This window comes from Felis catus, chromosome C2 (assembly GCF_018350175.1).
Source record: "Felis catus isolate Fca126 chromosome C2, F.catus_Fca126_mat1.0, whole genome shotgun sequence".
Lineage (NCBI taxonomy): Eukaryota > Metazoa > Chordata > Mammalia > Carnivora > Felidae > Felis > Felis catus.
In genome coordinates this window covers 84,953,722-84,966,212 of record NC_058376.1, presented here as the reverse complement: position 1 = coordinate 84,966,212, position 12,491 = coordinate 84,953,722, and positions in this window count along the sequence as shown.

Below are 12,491 nucleotides of genomic sequence, written 5' to 3'. Positions count from 1 at the left end.
TTATGTATTGAAATTGCTTTATTTTTGTTAAGAATGAGAAAAATTTTAAAGTGCCTGGTTTAGTTTGAATTGTGTACAAGCTAAAGCTCTTCTACCTACTTAACTTCCCTTGAAAATGATCTGGTTATATTGTGTTTTACTATGTATTTTGGATTTTCACATAACATTAGCACTCTATGTCCCTTGAATATATTTTCATGCTTTTTTTCAGATGGTTTTATCTTTGCATCACATTTAGAATTTAAGAGAGAAGATGCCTATACCTATAGCTGTATTCCTTATAGACTCTGTATTTCATTTTGCCTTCGCACAGTAAATAACCCATTCCCAACAGAAACTATGCAAATACCTATGGCTAGTGGTCCATCAAATCCTATAGTTGGAAGAAAAGTTAGGCATAATCTTATCCAGCCTCTCACTATTTTTATGATAATAATAGTATTATAATAATGAATAGCTATCATTCTTTCAGTACTTACTATAAAAATATAAAGCCAGATGCTGTGCTGGGTTTGTTATGTTCATTATTCATTCAGTTCTTAAAACAGCATTGTGAAATAGGAGTTATTATTCCCACTTTGCATATTAGAAAGCCAGAGCAAACAGTTTAAGTAACTTGCTCCCAAGTCCATACACTATTGGTACTGAGACTTGAACTCAGGCCTGTCAGACATTAAAGTCCCTTGATTTTCAGCCGTAGAATAGAGGGAGGAAATCGAGGCCAGCCAGAGACATTAAGTATAGCTCAGGGTAAGAAAACTGCACATGCTGCTTCCTTTGTGTGCAGTACTTTTCTCTCCTGCTCTCCACCCCCTTCTTCAAACTCCAACACCCCTTTGGAGAGAGTGGTCTTTTTTAAGATTGCTATCCCTTCCTAACAGATGGTGTCAGTCTCCCAGCCACCATTTTGTTGTCTCAGGACCGCTTTACTTTTCCTCCATGGCACTTGCCACAGTTTGCAGGGAAACATTTTTATGACTATTTTATTGGTGTCAAGTTCATAGCACTTCTCACCATCTAACATATTATACAGTTATGTGTTTCACTTATTGTCTATATCTCTACTAGAATGTGAGCTAGATACCTCTTGAAGATACTGGGTATCTATCATCTATCTCTCTATCTATCAATCTATCATCTATCTGTCTGTTATTTATCTTGAAGTCTCTAAAGATGGGTAGTTCTAAAGAGTCATACTTGATGTATGTTAGGACAACAATGATTATTGCAAAAGAGTCTGCCATTTATTCACTAATCCTTCTTGATAAGAATTTCATTGAGACATGCAAATGCTGCAAAATATTTCTTATATCTGCTTCTGATTTAAAAAATTCTTCACGTACATAATCTTATTTAATCCTCCAAGACCCTGTCACATAGGCAGGATAAAATGCCCCTGGATGAGGAATTGAGGTTCAGAGAAATTAAATAATGTATCTCAGATCACATGGTTTAAGGGGTGGAAGTTGGGATTCTTCTCTTAGACACTGTATCTCCCTGGAGCGTGGACAAAAGGCATCTGGAGTTCATGGAAGCGGGGGTGAGATGGCAATTACTCCAGTGAAGTTAGACATGGCAACCAGGGCCCTGAGGCACCCTGCACCTCAACACACACACACACACACACACACACACACACACACCCCTGGGAGAATCCCTACTACTGGACAGAATGAGTATGACTTTGTAAAGAATAAATTCATGTCTTTGATATAATCCACCCCACATCAGTGGCAAGTATGGCTGTGATAAGGACAGAAACAAGAAAAAATCCCATGCCTCTTAGCCATCACCATTGGGGAATCACTCTAGAGCAATTGTCCATAAGCCCACACGGTTTGGCCTTCTTCTCTTTTAGGCAGATGAGAGAGTATAAGCGGGGTCCAGATACCACTGGAGGGCCCCTCATGAGCAAATTCATGCAGGGGGAGGGTATGGAGAGAAGCAAAGGGGGAAGATCAAGTGATGTTAAGGGGGCTTTGCTTTTAAGGACTATTAGGTGAACTGTTCTGTGGGTGTTGGAGAGCAGGGTTAGGGAGTAAGTGGTAGGGTAATCTGACTGGCAGTGTGTATTCAAATATGCATAATGATAGATTATCTTGCCTGTTATAAGGAAAATTTAGATTCAACTTTATAAAACACATTAATTAATAAATATAACTTTGTTCAGACTTCCATTATGTAAATATTCAAATGATTCTTGAATCAGTTCCAATGAGATTATGAGTTGTCCTTAAAAGCCCAGAGTGCAAATTAAAATTGTATCTCCCCAACTTCCACAACACCTGCCACCCTCCTACCACGAATGCCTTTAAATACGTTTATAACTATTTTATTTGGAAACGTTTTGGAGGATTCTCAGGGACATTTTAGCTTGGCCCAGAAGTTGCTGTGGTCTTGACAAAGTTTAGACCGCTGATTTTGACGGAACTAAGCTGCCTATTTTCTTAAGTAGCTTCCTATAATTTTGTTCTCTTCAAGATGATGTGAATGGAATGATTTGCCAGCCAGAAGAGGCTGTAGTGAGAGAAACTGGGTTAACATTGAACACACATGACACAATGTATTCCCATCTATATTTACTACACACATACCACAAGTTTCTTTGGTAGAAATAGGGGGGTTAGGGTAGATGATAAAGAAGGGGAAAAATGAGAAAGAAGATTAAGGATTGACATTTCTGAGTCTTGGAGTTTTAGTTATCTATTATTACAGAATGATTTGTCCCCAAACTTAGCAGCCTAAAACAATAAACATGTATTATCTCAGTGTTGGTAAATCAAGAATTCAGGAGCTTATCAGGGTAGTTGTGGCTCAGGCTTTCTTACAAGGTAGTAACCAAGGTGTTATCCAGGACTGGAGTCATCTGAAGGCTGGATTGGGGCTGAAGAATCTATTTCCAAGATTCTACTTACATGGTTGGTATGAGGCTGCTGACAGGCAGCCTCAGTTTTTCCCACAGGCTTCCGAGGGCTGATTGAGTGTCCTCATGGCATGGCAGTTTGTTATCCCCAGTGTGAGTGATCTAAGAAGGTGAGACAGAAGCCTCAATGTCTTTAATGATCTCACCTTGGAAGACACACTTCATCATTTTGGCCTTATCTTATTAGTTGTATATGTCAGTACTATTTGATGTGGGAGGAGACTACACCCAGTGGGACTACCAGGACCTCAGTTACCCCACTTAGTTTCTGTGTTCAAAGATAATATTTGCCCAGCCTGCCTCATCGTGCGGTTGTGAGAATCACATGACATAATCGATATAACACCTAGACACAAAAGAGCATAAAAGTATCGTATGTCATTATAAATGTTATTTTAAATGATGGAGAAAAGATTTACTGAGCACCTGCCATATTCCAGGCCCTTGGTAAATGGTAGTGAATAAGATGGACATGGCCCTGGCTTTAGAGCTTACCTTCTGGGAGGAAGAAGAGAGTGTAAGAAATAAAAGAACAAACAATACTTATGACATTGTGTTGTTTCTATGGAAGAAGAAACAGCATTCTCTGATGGAGAGAAGTTGGGCACCAAAGCTAATGGGGCACTATGGAATGCTCCCTCAGGATTTGACCTTTCAGGTGAGATTGGAAGGATAAGATGGACACAGTCATACAGTGAGGGCTCAGATATCCCTGGAATAGGGCTCACCAGCTGAACAGATTTGTAGAGCTCCTAGGGTGAATCCCATAAAACACCAAACCATGTAAAAACCCAAATGAGCATGAGTTGCCCATAATGCAGGGTATTAGTCATCGTCTCAAACGCTAGAATTATAAAGTGTACTCATTGTGTTTCCCATTTAGGGAGAACTGTCGCCTGCCCTGTCAACTAGAGGGGTGGCACCTAAAAGAAACAACCCAAAAGATGGTATTTACATGGCTTAAGAAACATCTGAGTATCGGGACCCCCCCCCCCACCTCACCCCTGCCCCACTGCAATGTTGCCAGCTTTAGAGTTTGCAGAAAAATAGATTACAATATAATAAGCACAACAGTACTGGTTTCTGGGTTCTTCCCTAGTTAATTTTTAAAGACCATGCTCTTGCTTTAATTGTTTTGGTATTTTTTGATCAGAGCAATAGAAGTAATTCTTCCAATTCTCAGCCTTACTAAGTAAACACAGACCTGAGTGGAGAGAAGGCTACCTGTAGTTTTGGGGGAGAATAAAAGATAAAATGAAGTATTTCTATCAAGTCTTGGCTCAGAATTGTTTTTTTTTTTTTTAAAGGTTTGTTTATTTATTTTAAGAGAGAGAGAGAGAGGGAAAGAGAGAGAAGGAATCCCAAGCAGACTCTGTGCTGTCAGTGCAGAGACCTACACGGGACTCAGTCTCACCAACCATGAGATCGGGACCTGAGCTGAAATCAAGAGGCGGATGCTCAAATGGCAGCCACCCATTTGGCCAAGGCACCCCTTGGCTTGGAATTGTTCTGACTGAAGTCTCACAGAATTGTCTTTTGCATAGGAAGATTTCACAAATGGATCACTCAAAGCAGAAAACATTTTGGGGTTCCTCGTGAATGTTTGTCCAACAATTCACCCCACCTGTATCAGAACAAGCTGAATGATAATATAAAACAACACCTGAGCAGCTGGTGAAAGGTGGGCTTTGGGCCCACAGAGGCTTTAAAAAGAAACGCAAAACCTTACAAAACAATTTTGTTTTAAATATGTTTTTCATGTTAATCTCAGTCACAAAAGATCCAAGTCAAAAGAACGCACTATGGAAAATTGCTGTAAAGCACAATGCAACAAGGTGCTGCTTGGCCAAGAGACATACCTGACAAATTGTTTCAGGATCATGCTGGATGAAGCCTCATGGTGGTTATTAGACATACGATTTAGGGCCACGTACCACTTTTGATCTAGCCTACCACTGTCACTGTTTGCAAACAGAAGTCCTGGTTACTGCCACCCAGATCCCAGAGCTCACACTCATTAGAAGCCTGACAGTCTGGCATCGTGTCATGGGCATGGACATTGATGTCAAAGGGGCTGGAATCTCAGCTTTGCTGCTTCCTATCTTTGGAACTTTGGGCAACTGAAATGTCTCTGAGACTCACTTTCCAATGGGAAAAGATATAATATATACTGCCCGGGCATGTTGAAGATTCAGTAAGATAATGTTGATAAAACATCTTTCATAGTAAGTGTTGGATTACTATTATTGTTATTATTTTTTGTGCATTATTTATTATGTAGAATTGTTAATACCACATATTTATTATTCACCATCTTTCTGTTCACCGTCCTACATTTCGAGGGGCCAGTTATGGCCTCTGGCAGATAAATTCTACATCTGCTATCATTTGCATCTTTAACACTCCTTTTCCAAGTGAGTTTCATTGTTTTCTTTTTAGAGTTGATAATAACAAATCTATCCAGCAGAAGACTATAGTTTTGCCTCAGACCTCTATTCTATAGGCGGTAGTGCTGGAGTTATACTGCTATTATGTATTTGGACAACCTCAATAAAACTGTTAATGAATGAACATAGACCAGTGCTGAAGTCCAGTGCTAACAATTCCATCCAGGTGGGATGTTTTTCAGGCAAATAGTGTTCAATTTTGCAGTCATCTCAGCTGTGTGACACTCTTCCTATGAGCTATTTTATTAGTGTAGCCATCATTTTTAGAGACATTACCAAAAGATTTTGTATTATTTAAAATTCACCTTAGACTATCGAGGAAGGGTTGAGCTGATTGGAAAGGCAATGGGCTCTTCAAGTTCAATGTAAATTGGCAATGTGGTTTAGACAAATTAAAGACCTCTTTAACTTCCCTGTGCTTAATAGGAAAAGCATCCAGACTAATACAATAGGTCACACTTAAATGATTCTCTCCTTAAGAATTAAACTGTCTTTGCACTATGCATTGGTGGCAGAAGATAATAAGATGCAGCTCCCCTAACTGAATCTTTCTTAAAGGAACTGACCAGGTAAAAGAATGGAGTTACTGTGCATGAAAAAAGAAAAATACAAAAATAATTTGACCTGCTAAAAGAATCAATTTTTCTGTGTACTGGAGCAAGACGCTAACAAGCATGACAGTAGCCCTTCGGCTATTGAAACACTCTGTAAAGGCTTTGCTTCAGCACGGAAGGTATCCGCAGGCCCGATTTCAATGTGGATGCTTCTAGCTGCCTAGGTCTGAATTCATAAAAGAGTCTTAGATAGAATGTGTCTGTAACTGCCAGGGGTTGGGGTTAGTTGCAAGATTTTATGTGGTGGGGAGAGGGGTTATTAGGATACGGAGGATTTAACCCCGTAAAGAAGCAGACTATCACTTCTATCGGAGCCTGCCAACCGCTCCTGAACACTTAAAAAATGTTTTTAAAAAGTGGGCATGTTTGTTAGCATTAACATAGAAAGAGCGCAGTACTAAATGGGGTTAAAACATTTAATTTCTTCCAAATCAGGTAGTATTTCACCCGTGTCAGGTGATAGTGGGTGGGGATGGAGTTGGGAAGGGACTCTATTTTTGTAATGGGATTGCAGAAAGCTTTCTGAAAAATTGTATCATATTCTTCGGTGAATGAGCCTCTTAAGTTCTTTATAAATTTGAAATTATTTCATTCCAGCAAATAAATTATAGCTGTATTGCATTGACTGTGTGAGGGGCACTCTTCTTCTTTTTTTAAAAATTTTTAAAAATTTTATTTTAGGGAGAGAGAGTGTGCATAAAAATGTGGGAGAGGCACAGAAAGAGAGAGAGAGAGATAGAGAGAGAGAGAGAGAGAGAGAGTCTTAAGCAGGCTCCAAGCTCAGCGTGGAGCCATCCCCAGGCTGGATCTCACACCTTGGGATCCTGATCTGAGGGGAAATCAGAAAAGTCTGGAGCTTAATGTTTAACCAACTGAGTCACCTAGGTGTCCTGAGGCTCTGTTCTTTTATCCACATTTTTAGACAATGCCCATAATAACCCCCTAAGGCAGAAGTAGGTTTTCCCAAACAACAGATCAACAAACAAAGCCACAGTAAGTAACAAGGCCAAGTTTACACAACACTAAGTGGAAAATAGAGATTTGAACCCAGGTCCTCCAATTCTAAGATGCTTTTATGATGCTCCTCACCATGATGCAATTATTTCAATTCCTTCTGGTCCTCTGTGTTCCATGGTGAACTGCAGGATCCCCGTAGTTGTTTCTCAAGGGAGAGGACTTCCTTCATGTTACGGCACTACTCAATTTAAAGAGCTGAAGTGTGTGTCATTTTTGTATGTTTTGAAATGTTAATCGTAAAAGTGCTTATGGAGACACAGAATAAACTATTTTAAATTGGAACTAGCAGACAATACTGAATGCCTGGTCACTCTAATTTCAAGACATGTAACACAATGCTCAGTGAATGGTACTGCAGTTCCTGGGACCACAGCAGCCAAAGTGGGATAGGTGGTTGAGGACATATTGAGTATTAGATGAATCTCTTTTCTTGTATATGGTCAGCACCACTTAAGATTTGAGTATGGAACAAGGGACTCCAAGCCTTAATAAGGCCTGTCCAGCCTCAAAGACCTTTAGACAGCATCGTCCCTGGCTTCTTGCCTTTAATGGCAGTGCGTGACTGAAACCAGACAATGTGAAAATGCTGATTGACAAAGTAAATACTGTGAGCCCATCAGAGAAACTGCCAGATCCGCAGAGTGACCCAGGCGACTGAGAAGTGCCAGCACGAAGCCTCCTGTGTTTAGCCCCTCCCTCCACATCAGTACCTGAGGGCCTCCCCTCTGGGGCCGTTTTCCTCATTTCCCATCCCTGAATGAAATGTCTACCAGCTAGTTAGCTAGACTCCATCTGAAAAATGAATTCATCTATTCCTACCAAGGATATTTTAAATCCAACAGGTTCCAATGAACCCAAATTCTCCTTGCAAAGAAGAAAAAAAAAGTATAAAAAAACATATGTTTATTTAAAATCTTTCACATAAGGGCTGAGTGGCGGAAGGAATAGAAAGCAGAAGCCAAAATGAATACTACCGGCCTCAGTATCTTATTAGGACCATTTGTTTGGAGAAGTGCAGTAGGGAAAAAGCCTAGACCTAGATGGTGATAATAACTTTTTACTAAGTGTTAAAAAATAAAGAAAAAAGAGAGGAGAAGGAAGGAGAGAAAGGAGAGTAAGGAAGGGAGGGAGGGAGGAAGGGAGGAAGGAAAAGGAACAAGAAAACATGTCAATACAGTAGGTGCCACGAACCATGTACTTGTAGCAAGTTAGTACAAAATATGCATTGGATTAAATCTAGGTTGGCACCTAAAAATGTAAAATCACCATACACTCAAATGCCTTCAAACTTTGTGAGCTTCATGGCAGAATCTTGGAGGGAGAAGGAAATTAACCAAAGTTGTTATTGTCATTTATAGTAAGTCTGATGTTAGAGACCAGCACAAATCTCTGAAAATAGACTGGATTTGCTTAAAAGCAAATGGTTTTTGTTAGGGGTTATTTTTTTCATGTCAAAAATATGAAGTCACACCATAAAAGGAAGTGGTAAAACCTATATCACTCAAAGCCTTGCGGATGTATCCACGTGTTCCCACATGCTCAACAGTTATTGAAAGTGTGATTCTCATTTTACCTGTTAATCCAATACTTGGAAGTATTCAACAAGCAGCTTAGCCTTCTCCTCAGTTCTGATTTCTGAGCAATTGCAGAAAACACATTGGCCTGTAAAAAAAAATCTCAAAAGTTTACAATCCCGGAAATCGTTTTTATGACCAACAGTGTGTTACGTGACTCATCCACTGTGAGAACGAAGCACCAATTTCCAATTAATATCCAATTAATATTATATATAATATAATATTAATATTCAATTAATAAACCTGACTTCAGGTTTCTCTGAAGGGAATTCAGGAAATAGCCAATGAATTTATTCATTTATCTATATGCATCTCTTGAGAGGCTCTGTGATATAGGGTAGTAATGAAAACAGATTTTTCTGGATGAAATAAATCATGGGGACAGGTGTGAGAAATAAGAGAGAAGCAACTCTGTTCTGAAATTTTCCAGATAATTGAGTCAAGTCAGCCTTTCTTTTCTGCAATCTCACACAGCTTTTTGGACTTTTGAATGAAAGATAGGGAGAAACATGCACATTTTCATTGAGATCATGAAAGATCTCAAAATAGAAATTGATCTTTAATTTTTTAATGGTACTCTTTAAAAATTTTAAACGTATTAGCATTTAAAACTATTTAAATATAGGGGCGCCTGGGTGGCTCAGTCAGTTAAGTGTCCGACTTGGGCTCAGGTCATGATCTCACGGTTAGCGGGTTTGACAGTTTTTGGGTTTGAGCCCCGTGTCATGGGGCTCTGTACTGACAGCTCGGAGCCTGGAGCCTGCCACGGATTCTGTCTCCCTCTCTCTCTGCCCCTCCCCTGTTCACGCTCACTCTCAAAAATAAGTAAATAAATGTAAAATAAATGTAAAAATGTAAATGTAAAATATGTAAATAAATGTAAAAATGTAAATAAACGTAAAAAAATTTAAACATAAAAAAGATATCAATTACTTCTGCTGTATAAAGAAAGCAGGAATATTGAGTCACTCTTTATTAAGCCACTTTTCGCACTGTATGTGTACACACACATGTATACATATATACATATATATTAGTTTTTTCATTAAAAATTTTTTTTTAGTGTTTATTTTTGAGAGAGAGAGAGACAGGGCATGAGTAGGGGAGGGGCAGAGCGAGAGGGAGACAGAATCCGAAGCGGGCTCCAGGCTTTGGGCTGTCAGCACAGAGCCTGACATGGGGCTCAAACTTATGAATTGCAAGCCGAAGTCAGACGCTCAACTGACTGAGCCACCCAGGTGCCCCTTATATATATTATTTTTAAGGCAGTATCAGGGAGCAGTTGATATCCTTTGAAATTTCTATATAGGCAAAACTCATTGACTTCAAAAGTTGTCCCTTGCTGATTCCTGGGTCTGGGATTTAAGGGCTAAGTGGAGCCTGGAGAAATGGAAGCACCAGTAAGACAGGGCTGACCTGGCTCTTAACATGACTCTTCTATACTGATTTGGAAGGGAACCTCAAGGTCTTTTGAGAAAAGTAGCAATGGCATTAGTTACAATAAAAGGCATTGACTATGCTTTACATGGATGGAGTACCCAGAATTTCTGTGGGCTTGCATTTGTGTTACCTAATTTCTGAATTCAAGTGGTGGGTAGGGTGCCTTACACTGTCTACCTAGCTGCGGGACTAAAACAAAAAGAAAAAAAAATAAGCCGTCAATTGTCTTGAACCAAACAGCCATTCTAACTGAATTCTAGTTTTCTTCTAGTACTAAGAAACACTGGTGAATGGATCATGCTTTTTGCATACAATTTCCCTAAAAGATAAAATAAAGATGGCTATTTCTGCTTATTTGGGGCTTTGTCATGGAAACATGCTATAAAAATAGGCCCTAACCACTTGGGACCAATCTTCCCAAATGGATATACTGAACATACTGTGGATTCAGGCTGAAGCATTCACTCAGCTTAGTGATTATCTAGCATTATCTCAGTGGATAATGATTTTAATACTTCATAACACTCATTATGGCATTAGTGGTTTCATATTAATAAGATATTAGTCTTGTTATTCAGGGAATCTAATACATGAAAGTGAAAAAATAAAAATCACCTTAAAGCCTTTGTTACCCAATGGGAGTTTTATTTGTTTGCTAATATCAAAATGCCTTTCCTTTTTGAAACAATTATTTGAGCTTTCCATAATTCTATCTCACTATTCTTAGCATTAATATATTTTGTTCTTTGACAATTTGATCCTTGTGACTGCCATACTTTGCATTTGGCTATAGTTGATCTGGGGGAACATGTTTAGATTATCTCATTTTAACTTTTTACTTAGTTTTTTTTTTTTTAATGTGAAATGACTTGATCTTAATGCTTATCTTTCATTCTGTGCAGATTAATTATAAAATATACTGTAGACCAAAATGCAATGTTTTAATGATAAATATCATTCTGTTTGGGACCCAGTGGATTTCAGAGGTTATGAATTAACAGAAAGTCTTTTAATATAACATCACCCATCTTGTTCTCATGATGAAGCATGAAAATTGACACAGAAGAGTGCCGTGTCAAGGTTTATGAAAGGTCTGGTGATGTGGATGAGGACTTTTACTATAAAGACTTGGGAAAATTGCCTGAGGAGAAGTCTTCCTTTAAAACCATAATGTTTTCCAAGGATTTTGAGAGTTTTGAATTTAATTCCAAATCAAGAAATGTGAGATCTGTATAAAATCTTGGAAGAAAAACATAAATATATGTAGCTCAAATACGAGGTTAGCTCTAATAATTAGGTTAAGATGTCTAATACACACTTATAAATAAAAATGGGACTGACTCATTCAACAAGTATCTCTTGCAGGCTTACTGCATGTCTGACACCAGGCTAAAAGTTAGGGATAGGATTACAGTTATGAATAAAACAGTGTTCCTGCCCCAAGGAAATGTTTATTCATACAGTTGTTTGTCGGATGCCACTGGCGTAAACCTCATTTTTCAGTACACATGGTAATTACAGAATCTGTTTTATTCATGATACGTCATCATCCCACAATGAGCACACACACACACACACACAAAGAATTTGAGTGGAAGAAAAGGAAGTCTAACATAAAAAACAATATTATTAACAACACCTTCAAATTATGAAGTCATATGAAGGATATACTAGATGTATTATTTCTCATGTAATGGAAAGTAAAGAACTTACGCTTCCTGCAAAATTTTTGGAAATGCATTCTAAAAAATTTATGGTTTCATAAAACTAATTTCAGTTATTTTGATTCCCCCCTGCAATGTCTTATTTTACCCATTTCTCCCAAGAACAATGGAGAAAATACACTCTCAGGGAAATTGATTCTGTTTCAAGTGACTCATGATGGAGCCTAAGGGGATTTATAAAAAGGACTTATTTTTTCAATGCATTTTTTGGGCAACTAAACCAAAAGCTTTGAAAATGCAGAGTGAGCAACAAATTTAAAACTATGAGAGTTGAAGGGAATGCCACCAACTCAGAAATTATGGTTTTCAATTTCTTGCATTTGGGGAAATTCTAATTTTTAGGAGATTTTAATGTGTTCAAATGACAAAACCATTGTTGATGGTGATGTTTTTACTAAAGAACACAAAATAGATATTTTAAATCTTGAATTTTGTGGAAAGTAATGACTTAAAATTTAAATTGTAAGTGTGGGATGTGTGGGAATAAGGGATGGGGCTCAGAAGAATCTCATAGGAAGAACCCATTTCATGGAAGCTCTAAAAAGAGGCTGAAGCTTCTAAATGTAATGTCAGATAACTTTTGATATATTGAATGCACTTTGGAGATCACATGAAATAAAGGCAAAAGGTGGGTCATAAATGTTTTCTGTAGCATTTTTGCTGTTTTTCTCAGTCTAGTCACTGAAGACATTATAAGGATCATACCGTTTCAAGAGCGTATGAGAGCATTTATATACCCCAAGGTGAGC